At 40.0% G+C, this 18,915-nt stretch overlaps 1 long non-coding RNA gene across 11 annotated transcripts in view; it reads left to right on the forward strand.

The window, feature by feature from the left end:
• The window catches only part of LOC141140654 (uncharacterized), a 905,916-nt gene that overhangs the window by 354,217 nt on the left and 532,784 nt on the right, over positions 1 to 18,915 (forward strand). For all 11 annotated transcript variants that reach the window (XR_012243967.1, XR_012243970.1, XR_012243966.1 and 8 more), the window contains one exon: positions 2,105 to 2,205. This is a non-coding gene — a long non-coding RNA (uncharacterized lncRNA). The remainder of the gene's footprint in view (positions 1 to 2,104; positions 2,206 to 18,915) is intronic.

Raw genomic sequence — 18,915 nt, forward strand, 5'->3', positions numbered from 1 at the left:
ACCATGTCCGCATACGCCTCAGACCCGTGTACCATGTCCACACACGCCTCAGACCCCTGTACCATGTCCGCACATGCCTCCGACCCCTGTACCATGTCCGCACACGTCTCAGACCCCTGTACCATGTCCGCACACGCCTATGACCCTGTACCGTGTCCGCACATGCCTCTGACCCCTGTACCAGGTCCGCATACTCCTCTAAACCTTGTACCATGTCCGCACACGCCTCTCAGCCCAGTACCATGTCCGCACACGCCTCTGAGCCCTGGACCATGTCCGTACAGCCTCTGGCGCCTGTACCATGTAAATGAAAAAATATGTTTTTTGACTTTTGTTTAACCTGAACACATTGCTAATAGCACTAGCTACATGTTTATAGTTTAAATATTTATATTTGCACTGTTTAGCACTGAAAACTTGCAATTTAGGTACTTTTTTGCAGTGGCAGTAAAAAAAAAGGTGGCTCTGTCAGTAAATTTCATGGTTTTTGCCAGTAAAAAAAATTGGTGGTGTTTGTAAATTTTGGTGTCCTGCCAGTAAACTTCACTTTGGGGGGTTGGCAACACTGATCCCATACTGCAATACTACATGTACTGCATGGCCAGAAGAGCCCCAGATAACATAACAAGCACCCGGAACATCCCACATCCATGCACAGGCGGACTTTACACATGAATGCAGTGTTCTGACCGGAAGTTACACTTACAAATGCAGTGTTGCGACTTACGAACAATTTCGACTTACGAACAAACCTACAGTCCCTATTGTGTTCGTAACTTGGGGACTTCCTATAGAGGACTTGTCCTGCTTTATTTCTATCACAAGGAATGTTTACATTTCTTGTGATAGCAATAAAAGTGATCTAAAAAGAAAAATTAAAGGGACAATTTAAAAATAAATAAATGTTAACATTTAACATTTGTGTCCTCCCAGGGTAACCCTGGGAGGACACAGAACTGAAAGTGCAGCTGCTATGATATGCTCAAGCCGCTGAATATAGACGCTCTTCTGCCATTTTTCCCCCGGAGCGAGGTATCTAAAATCTATCAGCCACTATAGACAACACTGTTGTGTGAATCAGCACAGGGATCAACCCTTCATTATGCACCAATAGTATATCCTACACACTGGGGGTGCTGTCAGCTGCTGTTTACCCGCCCTAGGAGTCAAGGCTTAGATAATCCTAGCCTGCGTCAATAGCTGATAAAGAGATTTTTATAAAGAGAATTTAAAATACAGCTGAGGGACGTGACGCCCTCTGTGTCTGGTCCTGATCTGCTGGCGGTCCTGGTTGTGTGGCGGCGTCACTGATATTCGGATCTGGGCCCCGGTGGCTTACCGTTCTCCCCTTCCCCCTTGTCTGGGGTGGATGCCATACTGTATTGACCCTGCAATAGCATGACAGATATACACCTTACCTCTAGCCCCTGAAGAAGAGGTCGTAATCCTTATATAAAGCCTCGAAACGCGTTGGACCTGCACTGTCTATTGGCTCCTTGCTGATATAGCCTTTGTGGGGTTTTGTGTAGCTCTGTCGACCTGTCATGTATATCCTGGTTGTATTTTTCATCATTTGTTAATTCTGGCATCCATTGTTGCTTTTATCCATTGTTTCCATTCTAGCACATGTTTTTCTTTTAAAATTTTTGATACAATAAAATTCTGATAATTTTTTATACTTTTTGTTATACTTTTTTTGAGACTTCCACCCTTTAAAATCCCACTTAAGAGGAAAAATCGTCCATTGTATATGTATAAAGGGATGCGGGTTGGTTGTCTCATTCCATAAAGCTCTTGTCACCACCAGTTTCTACTTAACAGCTCAAATATACACCTGATGGCTGCTGGTGTTGTTCCACAATCTCCAAGTCAGATAGTACTAAATAGGGGAACATAAAGTCAAATTCATGTATTTATGTATGTTGTATTTAAAATTACATATGCATATACATATTTGGTTTTACATGCGCTTTAATATACTTCATCTGTGTATCCAGCTGTTTGTCTAGAGTTTTGTCTGTTTGACAGTTGCTTATTTTTAATGCCTAACTTAATATAAGAGAGATATAAGATCAATTTTAAGTCCCTTCATTCTGTTTTCTAGACTTCATTATGAGACCCGTAACGCGTGAAGAAGCGACTGCTTTAAATTCCCATCAGTGATAACAATGAAACATCAGCCTAATATGAAGCAACAAAAAAAATGTAAGTGGTAAAAATAGTGGTCTGTCTCTTTTATATACAATATCTCACAAAAGTGAGTACACCCCTCACATTTTTAAAAATATTTTATTATATCTTTTCATGTGACAACAATGAAGAAATTACACTTTGCTACAATGTAAAGTAGTGAGTTTACAGCTTGTATAACAGTGTAAATTTTCTGACCCCTCAAAATAAATCAACACACTTCCTTAACCCTCTTGGGCATGGAGTTCACGAGAGCTTCGCAGGTTGCCACTGGAGTCCTCTTCCACTCCTCCATGACGACATCACGGAGCTGGTGGATGTTAGAGACCTTGCGCTCTTCTACCTTCCATTTGAGGATGCCCCACAGATGCTCAATAGGGTTTAGGTCTGGAGACATGCTTGACCAGTCCATCACCTTTACCCTCAGCTTCTTTAGCAGGCAGTGGTCATCTTGGAGGTGTGTTTGAGGTTGTTATGTTGGACAACTGCCCTGCGGCCCAGTCTCTGAAGGGAGGGGATCATGCTCTGCTTCAGTATGTCACAGTACATGTTGGCATTCATGGTTCCCTCAATGAACTGTAGCTCCCCAGTGCCGACAGCACTCATGCAGCCCCAGACCATGACACTCCCACCACAATGCTTGACTGAAGGCAAGACACACTTGTCTTTGTACTCACCTGGTTGCCGCCACCGACGCTTGACACATCTGAACCAAATAAGTTTATTCTTGGTCTCATCAGACCACAGGACATGGTTCCAGTAATCCATGTCCTTAGTTTGCATGTCTTCAGCAAACTGTTTGCAGCTTTCTTGTGCATCATCTTTAGAAGAGACTTCTTTCTGGGATGACAGCCATGCAGACCAATTTGATGCAGTGTGCAGCGTATGGTCTGAGCACTGACAGGCTGACCCCCCATCCCTTCAACCTCTGCAGCAATGCAGGCAGCACTCATACGCCTATTTCCAAAAACAACCTCTGTATATGACCCTGGGCATGTGCACTCAACTTCTTTGGTCGACCATGGTGAGGCCTGTTCTGCGTGGAACCTGTCCTGTTAAACTGCTGTATGGTCTTGGCCACTTTGCTGCAGCTTAGTTTCAGGGTCTTGGCAATCTTCTTATAACCTGGGCCATCTTTATGTAGACCATCAATTCTTTTTTCAGATCTTTAGAGAGTTCTTTGCCATGAGGTGCCATGTTGAACTTCCATTGACCAGTATGAGAGAGTGAGAGCCATAACATCAACTTTAACCCACCTGCTCCCCATTCAAACCTGAGACCTTGTAACACTAAAAAGTCACATGGCATCAGGGAGGGAAAATGGCTAATTGGGCCCAATTTGGACATTTTCACTTAGGGGTGTACTCACTTTTGTTGCCAGTGGTTTAGACATTAATGGCTGTGTGTTGAGTTATTTTGAGGGGACAGCAAATTTACACTGTTATACAAGCTGTACGCTCACTACTTTACATTGTAGCAAAGTGTCATTTCTTCAGTGTTGTCACATGAAAAGATATGATAAAATATTTACAAAAATGTGAGAGGTATACTCACTTTTTTGAGATACTGTACTTCAAAACTATAAAACTGCTGCATTAGGTTTTTTTTCTAAAGCTTCTAAAGGCATAACAAGTATCATCACAAACACCAAGACCGTGGTTAATGTTCTGGGTTTGAGTACAAAATGTACTGCAGGTATTACATTTTTAATTAATGTGTTAGTTAGTCCACAAGCATTTAAAAGTGCACATCCCCATGCAGATTGTAACTCTGGTTATCTAGAATTTATTTTGTGTTCAATTGAGAAGTATCATCACAAAAACCAAGACCATGTTTTTTCCCCTAAAAGTTTGAAGCTTTTTAAGGTATAACAAATATCATCACAAAAACCGAGGCCACGGTTGTCACAACAGAAACAGTTCCAGTTTTGAGGGATCTGTCCCCCACAAACAAATGCTCTCTGTGTTCCTGGCACTGAAAGAAGAATTTTTATATTTAGTATCTTTTTATTAGTTTTCAAAAAATACAGAAAACAGCATACATATCTAGAAATTAGCTTTTCTTTTTTCAATCACCTGGTGATCCGGCCAGTAACACACTTCCTGTCTTAGGGTGTTTCTACTCCAATGTCTCTAGACAGTTTGGGGAGAAACATGGAAAGGATCCAAGTGGATTGATTTTTTTATGGGATAGATTGTGCAAGGAAGCATTGGAGCGGTGGAGACGTAATTAAGATATTTCAACAAAAGAGACCAAATGAATATGTGAGCTGAATACTTTGCAACCAGGAAGATTGAATATTGATATTGATTTAAATAGTTTTTTGACGCATTTTTGACACAATTTTAAATAAAGCATTTTTATTATATTTATATCTTTTTTAAAAATAATAAGAGAGGTGTATAGATATGTGAGAGTCATATTTAGGTTGAGGTCGGCTTTAATTAAGGATTCTCTTTAAAAGAGAAGCATGGATTTGGCTTTTTTCCCCCCCATTTTACTTACCTAGGTAGATGCAGCATCGGTCTGATGCTGCATCTGTCCCCCGGCGTCTCTGCACTGAGAACCGAGCCGTCGAATACCACTGATGGCTCAGTTCTCTCGTCTCCCCGAGCAGAGAGCTGCTGCCTGTCAATCAGCAGCTCTCCTGCTCTGCTCCTCCACGCTCACTGGAGTGCTGAGCTGTGGAGGGGAGGGGAGCATCCATCTCAGCCTCTCAGCAGCTCGCTGAAAGGCTGAGACGGCTATCAGTCCAGGCCCCTGGCGGATCCACACTCCTAGAGTCAGTATGACATGGTGCCTGGACCGATCTGTGTGACGTCAGCAGAGAGCAGACTTCAGACCGTTCTCTGCTGAAAACGGGTCACAGGAGTGCAAAACGGATTGCACTCATGTGACCCATAGGAGAAGCCCAGCCAAAGGAGCTCAGAGATTGAGATTACAGACGGAATATGAATAGTTTAGGGGTTCAATACTATGCCTGGTTCTTACCTGTAACTATTTGCAGGTGGTTAGTTTCAATATAATTTATAAATTTGATATCAAGATTAATGCTCCCCATGTAAATACAGTTTAAATATTAGAAGAATATTTGATGGATTTTTCTATGTTGCACAAATAATTAGTGTAGTTGATTATTTTAGAGTAGAAGGTAGAGTTCCGCTTTAATATGTGTAAGTCTCTTTAAAAGATAATGAAATTTAAAAAAGATACAGAAGATACTACAAATTAAGAATAGATATGGGTGTGAGTTATTAAGTCTGGTTCAGAAATTTAGCAGTTTAGATGCCGCTATGTGTATTGGTGTGGAAAATCAAGTAGTGATTGGTAAAGAATATATAAATGATAGCAGAATGGGGCGCATCCAAACCATCCCTGAGACTGTAATTACAACAAAATGCATAGGGAGTGGCAGGTTTGGAGGTGACATCATCCTGCACCACCACTCGCAGCCTCGTTTATGCTGCTGGAGCTGGCTAAGTTCTTAAAGGTATATGCGGTTTATCCTTAGTGTTGGGACAGACACTTTCAAAATGTGAATGCAATGTATTTTACTTGTTTTTAAATAAATAAAAGGTTTTACACTATGGAACACTTTTTTGTTCTCTGTTTATGGTCTCCATTGATGGGCCTGGAGGTTTGAAGAGGAATTTTAGGGAAAACTTTTTATTTCATATTGGGTGGAAGAAAGTGGATCCTGTGCCTGTTAAAGTGATATAAGATAAGAGCTGGTGATTATTACCTCTGGTGAGTTGCTAGCTTGGAAAGTGGTGGACAGGAGGTGTGAGCAATGTGGAGGAGTACTAATTGTCAAGTCACTTTGTCTTGATGGACTTTTATTGCACTGGACACTTCACAGATTTTATGAAATTTTGTTGACACTGGACACTTTAAATTAAAGTGATTGTAAATCCTTACATATGCCCAGTAAAGTGACTGGCCTCAGGAGATGAAACAAATCCTCCTACATAAGTTGGACCTGGTTATCTGCTTCCATCTCTTATCTGCATCCATTTAAAGTGCTGAATTTTTAAAGCGTATATGAGAGTTCAGAAAAAAGGAAGGGGAAGCTGAAATTATACTCTGCAGATCTCAGTGAGGAGAGCTCTGGGAGCTGATTGGAGGGAAAAGACACAACCCCTCCACGCAACTCACAGGAACAGAGCTGAGGCTGTCAATCTGCTGGAGGTCACTTCCCATGTCACCTTTTTTCTTTTTTGTCAGGAAAGCTTGTTAGAGGTGACTCATGCTGATAGCAAAGGAGCGAAGCAGCAGACAGAAATGACACTTAGTGCTCTTAATAGAGACAAGTACACATTATACAGGGATATTCTTTGTTCATATTTCATGTCTAAAGTTTCCAACCACTTTAAAAAAAAAATTTGCTGATGAAATAACACACATGCACAAAGTTTAATAGGTAATGTATTGTATTACATAAGAAAGCAATTATTGATGAATTATATTGCTAGTATTTTTGGAGAGGCACGTTCACATTTTTGTTTATAATTTTATGTGCATTATTTGCTGTAGTGACTTCAGTCTTAGATTTAAATATAATGATTAAATTTTTTTTGTTTTTGTTTGTTTTGTCACGTGGTACAAACTTAATTTGTGGGAACATATTTTCTATTACTTTTGGATGGAGCGTGGAAGGGTTAGGACCTCTGCAATGTGTTTTTTTTGTGTGTCTGTGTTCTTATTTCAGAAATTATTTCTGCTTCCGGTCTATATGACTGGTATCAGAAAAACAAACAGAAAGTGAGAGAAATTTCCCTACTGAAGCATAAAGAGCAGGATAAGCTATTTTTTCAAGTTCAGGGAAGGGTAAGACCCCTTTCACACTGAGGCAGTTTTCAGGCGCTTTAGCGCTAAAAGTAATGTCTGAAAAGCACCTGAAAACTGCCTCCCATTCGTTTGAATGAGTGCTTTCACACTGGGGTGGTGCACTTGCCGGGCGGTAGAAAAAGTCCTGCAAGCAGCATCTTTGGAGCATGTTTGGAGCGCTGTCAAAAGCCCTCCAAAAACGCCCCTGCCCATTGAAATGAATGGGCAGCGCTTCCAGAGTGCTTTAAAAGTGTTTTGAAAGTGCCGCAAAACTGGCCCAAAATGCACTGCAAAACCGCCCGTAAGATGCCGCTAAAGCACCACAAATACGACTGGCTCTTTAGCGGCTGTTTTATCAGCGTTTCAGTGAGAAAGGAGTCTTAGATTTTTGTTGCTGTCTGTGTCCCTATTAAAGGACATTTCCCCTCATTTCCTGTCACAGGCAGCAATACAAAAACAGAAGCTCTCACTCTCTGCCACTCTATCCAAAACTATGTATAAAAGTGTAAGCTGGAGTTGGGCTTTACAGTTAACCTGTGCCTTGCCCATACAGATAAAAAAAGAACAACTTCATTTTAATGCTAACTCCTGCAAGTGCTTAAATTTACCTTCCATGTGCCCCCACTGCTTTTGTGAGGAGGAGAAGGAACCCTTTCTAAAGTACAAATTAAGTTTTGAAAATTACACAGGGCTGGGGGCTTTTTCCCCACCCAATGTGACAATATTGCATACCTGAGTAGCCAGTCATCCATCACCAGTACCGGAAGTGGTATTTCACTTGGAGTAGTGAGAGAGTAAAGGAATGATGAAATCATCTGTTGGGCCAGAATTGAAGTGAACTTACTGCTTTGCCCTTCAAGGCTCATGATGAAATTTTTTCTCAATTTCAAATACTACGGTTGTGTGCTAATTTATAAAGGAGAGCAGATTACGACCCATACATTTATTACAGATGACGTACTTCACTTCACTTAACCCAGCAGAGAGAACTCTGTGCTTGGAGGTAAGGCCAGTCACATGAACCTGTCAGACCAAGTGACCAAGCTCTTTTCATTTGTTTTTTCTCTCTTGCATACTCATTCATCTTAATAGCACTGTGCCAGCTTTGGCGTCTGAACTTCTATGGTTCTAAACTAATCCACACTATAGCTGAAGCTACAGTGCCTTGAAAAAGTATTCATACCCCTTGAAATTTTCCACATTTTGTCATGTTACAACCAAAAATGTAAGTGTATTTTATTGGGATTTTAGGTGATAGACCAACATAAAATGGCACTTAATTGTGAAGTGGAAGGAAAATGATAAATGGTTTTCAAATTTTTTTACAAATAAATATCTGCAAAGTGTGGCATGCATTTGTATTCAGCCCCCTGAATCAATACTTTGTAGAACCACCTTTCACTGCAATTACAGCTGCAAGTATTTTTGGGTATATCTCTACCAGCTTTGCACATCTAGAGATGAGACATTTTTGCCCATTCTTCTTTGCAAAATAGCTCAAGCTCTGTCAGATTGGATAAAGAGCATCTGTAAACAGCAATTTTCAAGACTTGCAACAGATTCTCAATTGGATTTAGACCTGGACTTTGACTGGGCCATTCTAACACATGAATATGCTTTGATCGAAATATTCCATTGTAGCTCTGGCTGTATGTTTACCCAAAAAGACTTGCAGCTGTAATTGCAGCGAAAGGTGGTTGTACAAAGTATTGACTCAGGGGGGGCTGAATACAAATGCACGCCATACTTTTCACATATTTATTTGTAAAAAAATTAAAAAAACATTTATCATTTTCCTCCACTCCATTTCACAATTATGTGGCACTTTGTGTTGGTCTATCACATAAAATCCCAATAAAATACATTTACGTTTTTGGTTGTAACATGACAAAATGTGGATGGAACATTTTGAGGGGTATGAATACATTTTCAAGGCACTGTATAATCTATTACAGCAGAAGGCAACCATGTTATTGGCAGCTAGAAGTTACCAGTAAATTTTTAAATGCCATACTTATTTATAAAAAGCAAACTCTGCAAACTTTAGCATAGTATATTGGTATGACAGTATCATCTTTGGCTTATTTTAGCATGCTTAGTTTCGCTTTATTCATGTTAGTTTTGTGCCATTTTACCTACAATTTTTAACTTCTTTCTTACCATTAGTGTCACACATTTGTAAACCACTGTAAGCTCCTGTCATAGGGCTAAGCTGATCCAGCTGGTTTTTCTTGTGTGTTTTATATCACAAAGACAAACCTTAACCCAGAAGACAAATATTAAATAGGAGACGTTCAGGGAATAAGATGGTATACACTGAAGTAAACCAAAAAATAATAAAAGCATTGTGTATCTTAGAGTGGAATTACTGTCCGTGACATTATGCCTCTGGGCTGGGATGATAGAATGATGGAAAATGTTATAGCCTTTAACTGCTTGTCGTCCAGGAAGGGCCATATCCTGTGTCCCTGCAGAGCAGTGCTGCTTAGTGTGGTAAGGAGCTGGTTAATAAATGGAAGGTAGCTGGAATAATTAGAAGGTTATAATCAGTTTCTGCTGACATAGAGTATGCTATGCTTAGAAACTGGAAATCTTTTTCAAACTAAGAGATCTCCAATGTCTGTTGTTAAATAGTAATACACAGGCAAAGGACAGCTCTTATTTAGGGTACCAGCTCCTGTCTTGTCAGCTTAACATTTCTGGTGCCATGAAAAGAAATAACGATTGTAAGAAATGGGTCACATTGGTTTAATGATGTGGTCGTGCCAACTCTGTTCATCATTTTTCTACGAGTGGCACTGGGGCAAACTCAGCAATTTTCACATGATTAATGTCCATGGAAGCATCCGTGAAGCACAATTACACATAAAGTTTGTTAATTACAAACAGCCTAGCAGTTCATTTTATGGCACTGCCAAGAAAAGAGTAATCTGCCCTCTAGCTTTTTTAGTACCTTAAAAGAAGGCTCTAGGTTTGTGATTTCTGTAGGTATTAGTGTTAAAACTCAACTGCAGGCAGAACTTTTATTCATTTTTAAGTACAGTATGGAAGGATTAGAACCACAGCCCCCTTTCTCTTGTTGGCTTTATCCCCATTGCAAGGATTTTGCGTCACTTTGTATCCTAGTGAGCACATAGTAATTGAGAGGAGTCTCTCAATGGGAAACAAACAGAGGTTCTAACCCTTCTCAGCACTGAAAATAAATGTATTTATGTGATGTGTTGATTTTAGATTCTATCTACTTACTGTTGTGGAGACCACACAATTTCTTTCCAAGACGCACCTAGACAACAATAAAAAATATCTGAAATATCTGAAAGAGTTCTTAAACATGTGTTACTCTATCCCAAACAAACAAATATATTGCTGGAGTAGAGCTTTAATTCTTGCATTGTGTTGATTATTGTAGAATTTAGAATCAGTGGAGAGATTGCTACATTACCATTACATACTATTAACCACTTCAGCCCCAGAACAATTTACCCCCTTCCTGACCAGAGCACTTTTTGCGATATGGTGTCGCTTTAACTGTCATTAGCGTGGTCGTGCGACATTGCACCCAAACAAAGTTGACGTCCTTTTTTTCCCACAAATAGAGCTTTCTTTTGGTGGTATTTGATCACCTCTGCAGTTTTTATTTTTTGCGATATAAACATAAAAAGAGTGTAAATTTTGAAAAAAACAAATTTCTTTCTCAGTTTAGGTCGATATGTATTCTTCTACATATTTTTGGTAAAATAATTGTAATAAGCGTATATTGATTGGTTTAGGCAAAAGTTATAGCGTCTACAAAATAGAGGATAGATTTATGGCATTTTTATTATTCATTTTTTTTTATTAGTAATGGCGGCGATCTGCAATTTTTATTGTGACTGCGACATTATCGCGGACACATCTGACACTTTTGAGACTATTTTGGGACCATTGTCATTTATACAGCGATCAGTGATATAAAAATGCACTGATTACTGTGTAAATGACACTGGCAGGGAAGGGGTTAAACACTAGGGAGTGATCAAGAGGTTAAGTGTGTCCTAGGGAGTGATTCTAACTGTGGGATGATTGCCTCACTAGAACATGACAGAGATCACAGATCACTGCTCCCGATGATAGGGATCAGTAGATCTCTGTCATGCTGCTAGGCAGAACAGGGAAATGCCTTATTTACATAGGCATCTCCCCGTCCTGCCGCTCCGTGACATGATCGCGGGACATTGAGTCTGCGGGACCCACGGGCACTGTCACGGAGTATGCGATGGGCACGTGCGCCCACAATGCCACGTCTTAAAGGGGACGTACAGGTACGGCCATTTGTGAAGCCGTGCCATTGTGCCAACATACATCGTCGCGCGCTGGTCAGCAAAAATTGAAAATTATATATTCATTAATTGGGTTTATAACTTTTAGTAGGTAACTGGAATCCAATTAAAGATGTAGCTGCATCTTTAAATATTTGTTTCTAAAATTTGGTGGGACAAGTATGTTTTTCAGGCTTCTATTTTCCTGCTATCAATTACATTAGGTAGTTTAGTAAACATGTATATTCTGACTCATGTTTAAACCTGAGTCTTAATTGGGTCATGGGTTTACTTTAGGTCAGGGCTGGATGACTCATGCGCATGTCTCTGGTGCCTCCCCCTGGTTCTAGAAAGTTGGAGAACTTTCTGGAAACTGGAGGGAGGAGGCTAGGAGGGTTGTTCTGCATACTTGAGGGAGCTTGGCCAATCCCCAAGCGGTGGACCTGGCAGGGAGGTTGGGCTAGCCCTTAAGTATGGCTGAGTCATGCTGCCTGGGGCTGTCGGGTAGAAGATGGACATGAAGTGCTAAAGGGGAATATTGGTGGCCCTTGAGGCGTACCCCCTAGTCTGGGGGGGAGGTTCTCTGCCTCAGGCTGGGGCTTGGGGTGGGCTGGGAGGATCCTGACAACAGACAACAGTTTGGAGGAAGTCTTCCCTCATAGGCAGTGGGAGCAAGGAGGACAGTGTGAGTACTACAGCACGGTCAGAGACTTACAAGGCGAAGGACTGCCAAATGTAGCAGGTCTCTCTGGAAGATAGCAGTGTGCTTAAATCTTCACTAACTTTGCCCTGGGAAATCTCTGGAGTCAGTCAGGTGGACTGGTGAAGAGTCACTTGGGTAGACTGGTGAAGAAGCAGCCAGGTGGGCTGGCATTTCCTGAAGTTGGTAGAGCTGGGACCAGTGTCTACAAGGGAGTTGGTGGTTCTCCAGGATGCAGTTTACAACACTTTGTACTACTTCCTAAAGCGACTTAGACTCCTTAGAGGGCTCTAGCATCTTTTCACTTAGAGACTGTCAGTGCCTGGAAGTGAAGAACCAAATCTGAAGTTGTACATAGGGAGGAAGTTGTTCCTGGTTTTCATTGCTATCAACGCCAGAAAACTCTGATCAGCACTCTTAGCCATTCGCTGAGAGCGCTGATCGAGAGCCAGTCAGCTACTGGTTTTCCAGCATGCTCGTCCGATAGAACCTGGCCAAATGGCTGGCTTCTGTCGGTCCGGCTTACATACTTATGGACTGAATGTCGGCAGTTTCTTATTGAACCAGCCAATGTCTTCTGACATTTGGCCTGTGTGTACTAGGGATTACACTGCTTCTCAGTCCCACATATCAGTTGTTGGCTTTTCTGGCCCATGCATGATATAATAAACTTTTAAACTGTGTTACAATGCTCTATACTGCTAAAGTTCCAGCAACCTCTCACAAGATGGATTGTTACCTTCACTTTCCCTTGTTGTGTTTGGCATAATTTACTGAACGGTGTGTAATTGCTTTCTTAGAGAATACATCAACTCATACTGACATATTCAAGTAACTTTGATAGTCACTAATACTACTCTTCTGGGGTGCCTTGGCAAAATGCCTAAAAATTGCCCACAAATTATATACAAGCCAGCAGATGGATAAAGCCTGCCTTTTAGCTACACAAAGCCACGTTTTTCCATTGTTTTAGGCAAAATGCCTAAAAATTGCCCAAAAATGATATACAAGCCAGCAGATAGATAAAGCCTGCCTTTTAGCTACACAAAGCCACATGTTTCCATTGTACACCATTATAACCTTCCAGCCGCTGGTGTCCTAACTGCAAAGGACTTTATCGGTTGATAAGGAGGACATCAGGCACCTGAAAGGCATCCTTGTTTGCCTCTATCTTGCCCCTCCCCATTAGCATTGGGGTCACATTAGCTTTGTGAGGGAGAGAAACTGAGGGGGAAGCAAAACGCTAGAATACAAATCAGTACCAGTGTGCAAAGGTGTATTTGCTTCGAAAGAATAAATCACCTATAACGTTGGGTGTCCTACATGTGTGAATGTTGCTGCATTATGTAAAACTATTAGTATAATTTTTTTACATGGAGTACCTTGAGATTGTCCATAATTTTAAAAGGAGACTTGACTGAAAAAAGGTTGAGAAATACTGGGTTACGCTACATTATAATGTGATGCTGATTGTCTACTGTTTTTCATGACCCTGCAACTGTTGATATAAGCCTTATTTTGTGTGATTTCTTCAGTTGTCCACTAAAAACCCTAAAAAATGGTATCATAAAAATAGTTGGATATAATAACTAGAAGTAAACATAGAAGTAAATTGGAAAACTTCTAATGGGAAGCATGTAGAGATGATAATGAGAATTACAATATGCATTGTTTATCCCATAAAACTTAGCTTACAGTACCTTCGCATGTCTTAGTAAGCATACAATGCACCATCTATTATTCATAGCAATGATGCTTGACTGCTGAGTAGAATAAAAGTGAGTTTACAGTCAGTGCCCAGACCATTGTGGTGAGAGAGTCTTGAAAGCCTTAGTAACTGTAGAACTTGGCTGTCAGACAGATAACATGTGTAGTTTTTTGCTGAGTTGGATAAAAGTGCCCTCTCCGTAAAGGGGCTCCGACAGGGTAGTTCAGATCTGCGTAAGCTGTGTAATTTTGTGTATCACCCCTAACCACAAGCCAGCCTCTTGAAGCAAACCATATGGTGAGACTGAAAACAATACAAATGATTTCTGTATCAATAGGAAAAACTAATGTTGCTTTAATTACTGCAGCTCTGAACTGGGTTACCAAATAAACACGCAGCTATAAATAAACTATGTTCCCTTTGTACCTTTACTTGAATATTAGAACAAGTTGCTTACAATGGAATACACATTACACAACTCATGCTGCTTTTTGTATATAAGCTGAAATTTTGCAAGGCAAACAAACACTACACTAATGTCTGTTTGCTAAATGCAGAAGTAGGAATGATTTAACAAAGTATTGAATAAGGAGGCAAGCTGTAAATATAGATCTTTAACCACTTGCCATCCAGGCCAATTTTGACATTTTTCACATACATGTTAAAATCAGCATTTTTGTGCTGATTTTTGTGTCCCCACAATATACATTTTCTGAAAGCAGAAGCCCTGGAGAATAAAATGGTGGTTGTTGCTTTTTTTTTTTTTTATGTCATACGATTTTTGAGCAGCCGTTTATCAAATGCAATTTTCGGGAAAAAATACATATAGGGCTCATGTACACAGGGCAGGTGAAAACCTCTTCTGAACGCTGGAAACTGACAGCTGGAAACTGACAGTGAAAAATGTCAGTTTTACAGCTTTTACATACTGAGTTTAGCAGCAGTTATGAGCATTTGAGGTTAGAAGCATTTTTTAACCACTTCACCTCTGAAAAGTTTTACCCCTTTCTTGACCAGGCCATTTTTTGTGAACTTTGCTCCACTGCGATTCTTCAACTGACAATTGCGCGGTTGTGCGAAACTGTACCCAAATAAAATTGATGTCCTTTTTTCCCCACAAATAGAGCTTTCTTTTGGTGGTATTTGATCATCCCTGCGGTTTTTATTTTTTGTGCTATAATCAAAAAAAGACCGACAAATTTGAAAAAAAAATTTTTTTTTACTTTCTGCTATAAAGCACATCCAATAGAAAATGTAAATACATTGTCTCTTCATCAGTTTAGGCCAATATGTATTCTGCTACATGTTCTTGGTAAAAAAAAATCCCAATAAGCGTATATTAATTGGTTTGTGCAAAAGTTATAGCGTCTACAATCTATGGGATAGATTTATGGCATTTTATTAGTTTTACTAGAAATGACGGCCATCAGCGTATTTTAGTGGGACTGCGACATTGCGGCATACAAATCTTACACTAAGTCACACTTTTTGGGGACCAGTGACACCAATACAGTGATCAGTGCTAAAAAAATGCACTGTCACTGTACTAATGACACTGGCAGGGAAGGGGTTAACATCAGGGGCGATTAAAGGGTAAACTGTGTGTGGCTGTTGCTGAGGCTCTGAAGGTGTAGAAAATTGTGTGAGAGGACCAGAGTTTGTTGCTACTGGACTCATCCATTGATGCAGGCAACAGCATGTGGTGAAATTTTTGTTTTTTCAACATTTTTATATGTTCAAAAATTATCAGAAATTTTTTCCCCTTTTACCACTTCAAAATTTACAAAATTTTTTTCATTTTTTTCTCACAAACAGAGCTTTCGTTTGGTGGAATTTAATCACCGCTGGGTTTTTATTCCTTGCAATATAAGCGAAAAAAGAGAAAATTTTGAAAACAAAACTTTTTTTTTAGTTTCTATTGTAAAATTTTGCAAATAAGTAATTTTTCTTCATAATTTTGGGCCAAAATGTATACTGCTAAATATCTTTAGTAAAAATAACCCAAATTAGTGGATATTATTTGGTCTCTGTTAAAGTTGTAGGGGTTGATTTACTAAAGGCAAAAAAACTGTGCACTTTGCAGAGTGCAGTTGCCCTGTGCAAGTGCAATTGCTCCAGAGCTTAGTAAATGAGGTAAGGCTTCACTTTACAAAGAGTACCCAATCCCGTGCAAGGAAAATTAAAAAGACTGCATATTTGCTTGCACATGATTGGATGATAGCAGTCAGCAGAGCTTCTGCTCATTTACCAAGCTCTGGAGCAACTGCTCTTGAAGAGGGCAACTGCAACAGTCTTTTTCCCTTTAGTAAATCAACCCCATAGAGTCTACAAGCTATGGTGCAAATCATTGAAAATTGTTCACACCTGATCTCATTTCTTGAGACCCTAACAAGGCAGGAAAGTACAAATACCCCTCAAATGAGCCCTTTTTTGGGAAACAGACATTCCAAGGTATTTAGTAAGAGGCATGGTGAGTTTTTTTAAAGTTGTAATTTTTTTCCCCACAATTCTTGGAAAAAGGAAGAAATTCGTTTTCTTTTTTTTTTTTTTTTTACACAAAATTGTCATAATAACAAGTTATTTCTCTCACACAGCACATGCATACTTGCAATGACACTCCCAAAATACATTCTGCAGCTACTCCTGAGTATAGTGATACCACATGTGTGAGACTTTTACACAGCCTAGCCACATACAGAGGTCCAATATCCAAGTAGCACCTCCAGGCGTTCTATGAGCATAAATTGCACATCTCATTTGATGACAACCTATCACACTTTTGAAGGCCCTGGAGCACCAGGTCAATGGAAATGCCCACAAAATGACCCCATTTTGGAAAGCTAACACCCCAACGTATAATCTATGAGGCATAATGAGCCTTTTGAACAGTTCATTTTTTTCCAGAAGTTTTAGGAAAATGTGGAAAAAAATGAAAACGCATTTTTTTAATACAAAGTTGTCCATTTATAAGATATTTCCAACACATAGCATGTACATAGCAAAAATGACACCCCAAAATACATTCTGCTACTCCTCCTGAGTATGGCAATACCACATGTGTGAGACTTTTACATAGCCTGGCCACATACAGAGGCCCAACATCCAAGTAGCACCATCAGGCATTCTAGGAGCATAAATTACACATATAATTTCCTGACAACCTATCACACATTGATGACCCTGGAGCACCAGGACAAAGGAAATGCCCCCAAAATGACCCCATTTTGGAAAGCTAACACCCCAATATATAATCTATGAGGCATAATGAGTCTTTTGAACGGTTCATTTTTTTCTTGAAGTTTTTGGAAAATGTGGAAAAAAATGAAAACGCATTCTTTTTTTTTTTCTCAAACAAAGGTTTTTATTTTGAACCAAATTGCATACAAGTTTTGTTAATTGCATATACGCATACATGTATACATTATACAGTAACTGCACAATCAATAAAGATGTTTACATATATCACTGTTCTGCTTTAAGTTACTTCTGATGTTCTCTATTATTTTATCACTTAATGTAAAATGTGGATACAATACTTTCATTAAGGTAAGGTGTAATTCTGGTGTAAAAGGGGTGTATATCAATCATGAGCAAGTTTCCGAATCCTGTAGCCATCGGTCCCATATTTTATTAAATTTATCCGGGCATCCTCTATTGATGTATATAACCCGTTTATAGGGGAGTGTCTCATTTATATCTGATCTCCATTCTTTAGTCTCAGGGGGTAAGGGACGCATCCATTTCCTAGCTATCATCTTCCTACACGAGAAAAGAGCCTCCTGTAAAAATATCTTGGTGTATTTATCCGGTGGGTCTGGAAATATACCCAGTAGACATTGCTTAGGGTCTAGCGTCACAGGTGAGCCCATATTATCGTGCAGGAAGTTTACTATCTGTTTCCAGAAGCCCTGTATTTGTGGACATGACCAGAGGAGGTGAAAGAATGAACCAGTTGTGGACTTACTCATTGGGCACAACGCTGAGTAATTTTGTTTGTATCTGGCCACCCTAAGTGGGGTTAGATATGCACGGTGTATTATGTATAACTGTGTCAACCTATCTGACAGTTTGGGTGATACCTCTTTACAAGTGTCCAATGCTTCTTCCCATTCCTCATCTTCTAGTATGCCCAGATCTCTTTCCCAACGAGGTTTGAGATTGTACGCTAGTTTTGTGGCTACTGTAGTGGTAAGCATGTTGTAAAAACATGAGATCAATTTTTTTGGGTCTGTGTCCTTTATGATTGCTATTAAAGGAATGGGAGATGACTGTGGTGGGGGCTGTGAGAATTGAGCCTGTGTTGCGTGTCTCAATTGGAGAAATCTAAGGGTATTAAAGCTTTTGAGGGTTCCATTTGACCATATATGGTGTAGGTAGAATATACCCCTCTCTATCCAAAGCTCAGGGTTTTGGATACGATGGAGTTCTGGTAAGTCTTTGTTGTACCATAAGGGAGTGTAGTTATTGTGTCTAGGTATGTTGAGTTTGTTGTTGGCAAGTTCCCAGATGCGTCTGTAATGGTACATCAGGGACGTCTTATGTATGTTTCCTTCATTGGTCCTTGTGCCCATGGTGATAGCATATATTGAGTCTAAGGTTTTTTGTGCCCATTGTGGGCATAGTAGCAGTCTAAATCTTTCACTATCCACCTTGTCTATATGGTAGAGTTGTGACAGTTGGGACGCAATGTAATAGTGATAAAACACATTCTTTTTATACAAAGTTGTCCATTTATAAGATATTTCCAACGCACAGCATGTACATAGCAAAAACGACACCCCAAAATACATTCTGCTACTCCTCTTGAGTATGGCGATACCACATGTGTGAGACTTTTACATATACAGAGGCCCAACATCCAAGTAGCACCTCTAGGCGTTCTAGGAGCATAAATTACACACATAAATTCCTGTCAACCCATCACATTGTTGAAGGCCCTTCATATTTCTAACACATAGCATGTACTGCACATACCACTTACAAACCAAAATACATTCTGCTGAGCAAAGGCTAAAGAAAAGATTACCTGCGGTTTTAGTGGTGCAGTGGTCCACAGAGTAGAGCACTGGTCCAGGCAGCAGGCAGGAACATGGACAGCAACAGCAAAACAGGCAGCAGGCAGGAATACCATCCATAGTCAGTACAGGTAGAGATGTTGTCAGCACAGCCAAAGCATTGGTCCAAGTAGCAGG

The sequence above is a fragment of the Aquarana catesbeiana genome, linkage group LG04 (assembly GCF_042186555.1).
Source record: "Aquarana catesbeiana isolate 2022-GZ linkage group LG04, ASM4218655v1, whole genome shotgun sequence".
In the NCBI taxonomy this organism is placed as follows: Eukaryota; Metazoa; Chordata; class Amphibia; order Anura; family Ranidae; genus Aquarana; species Aquarana catesbeiana.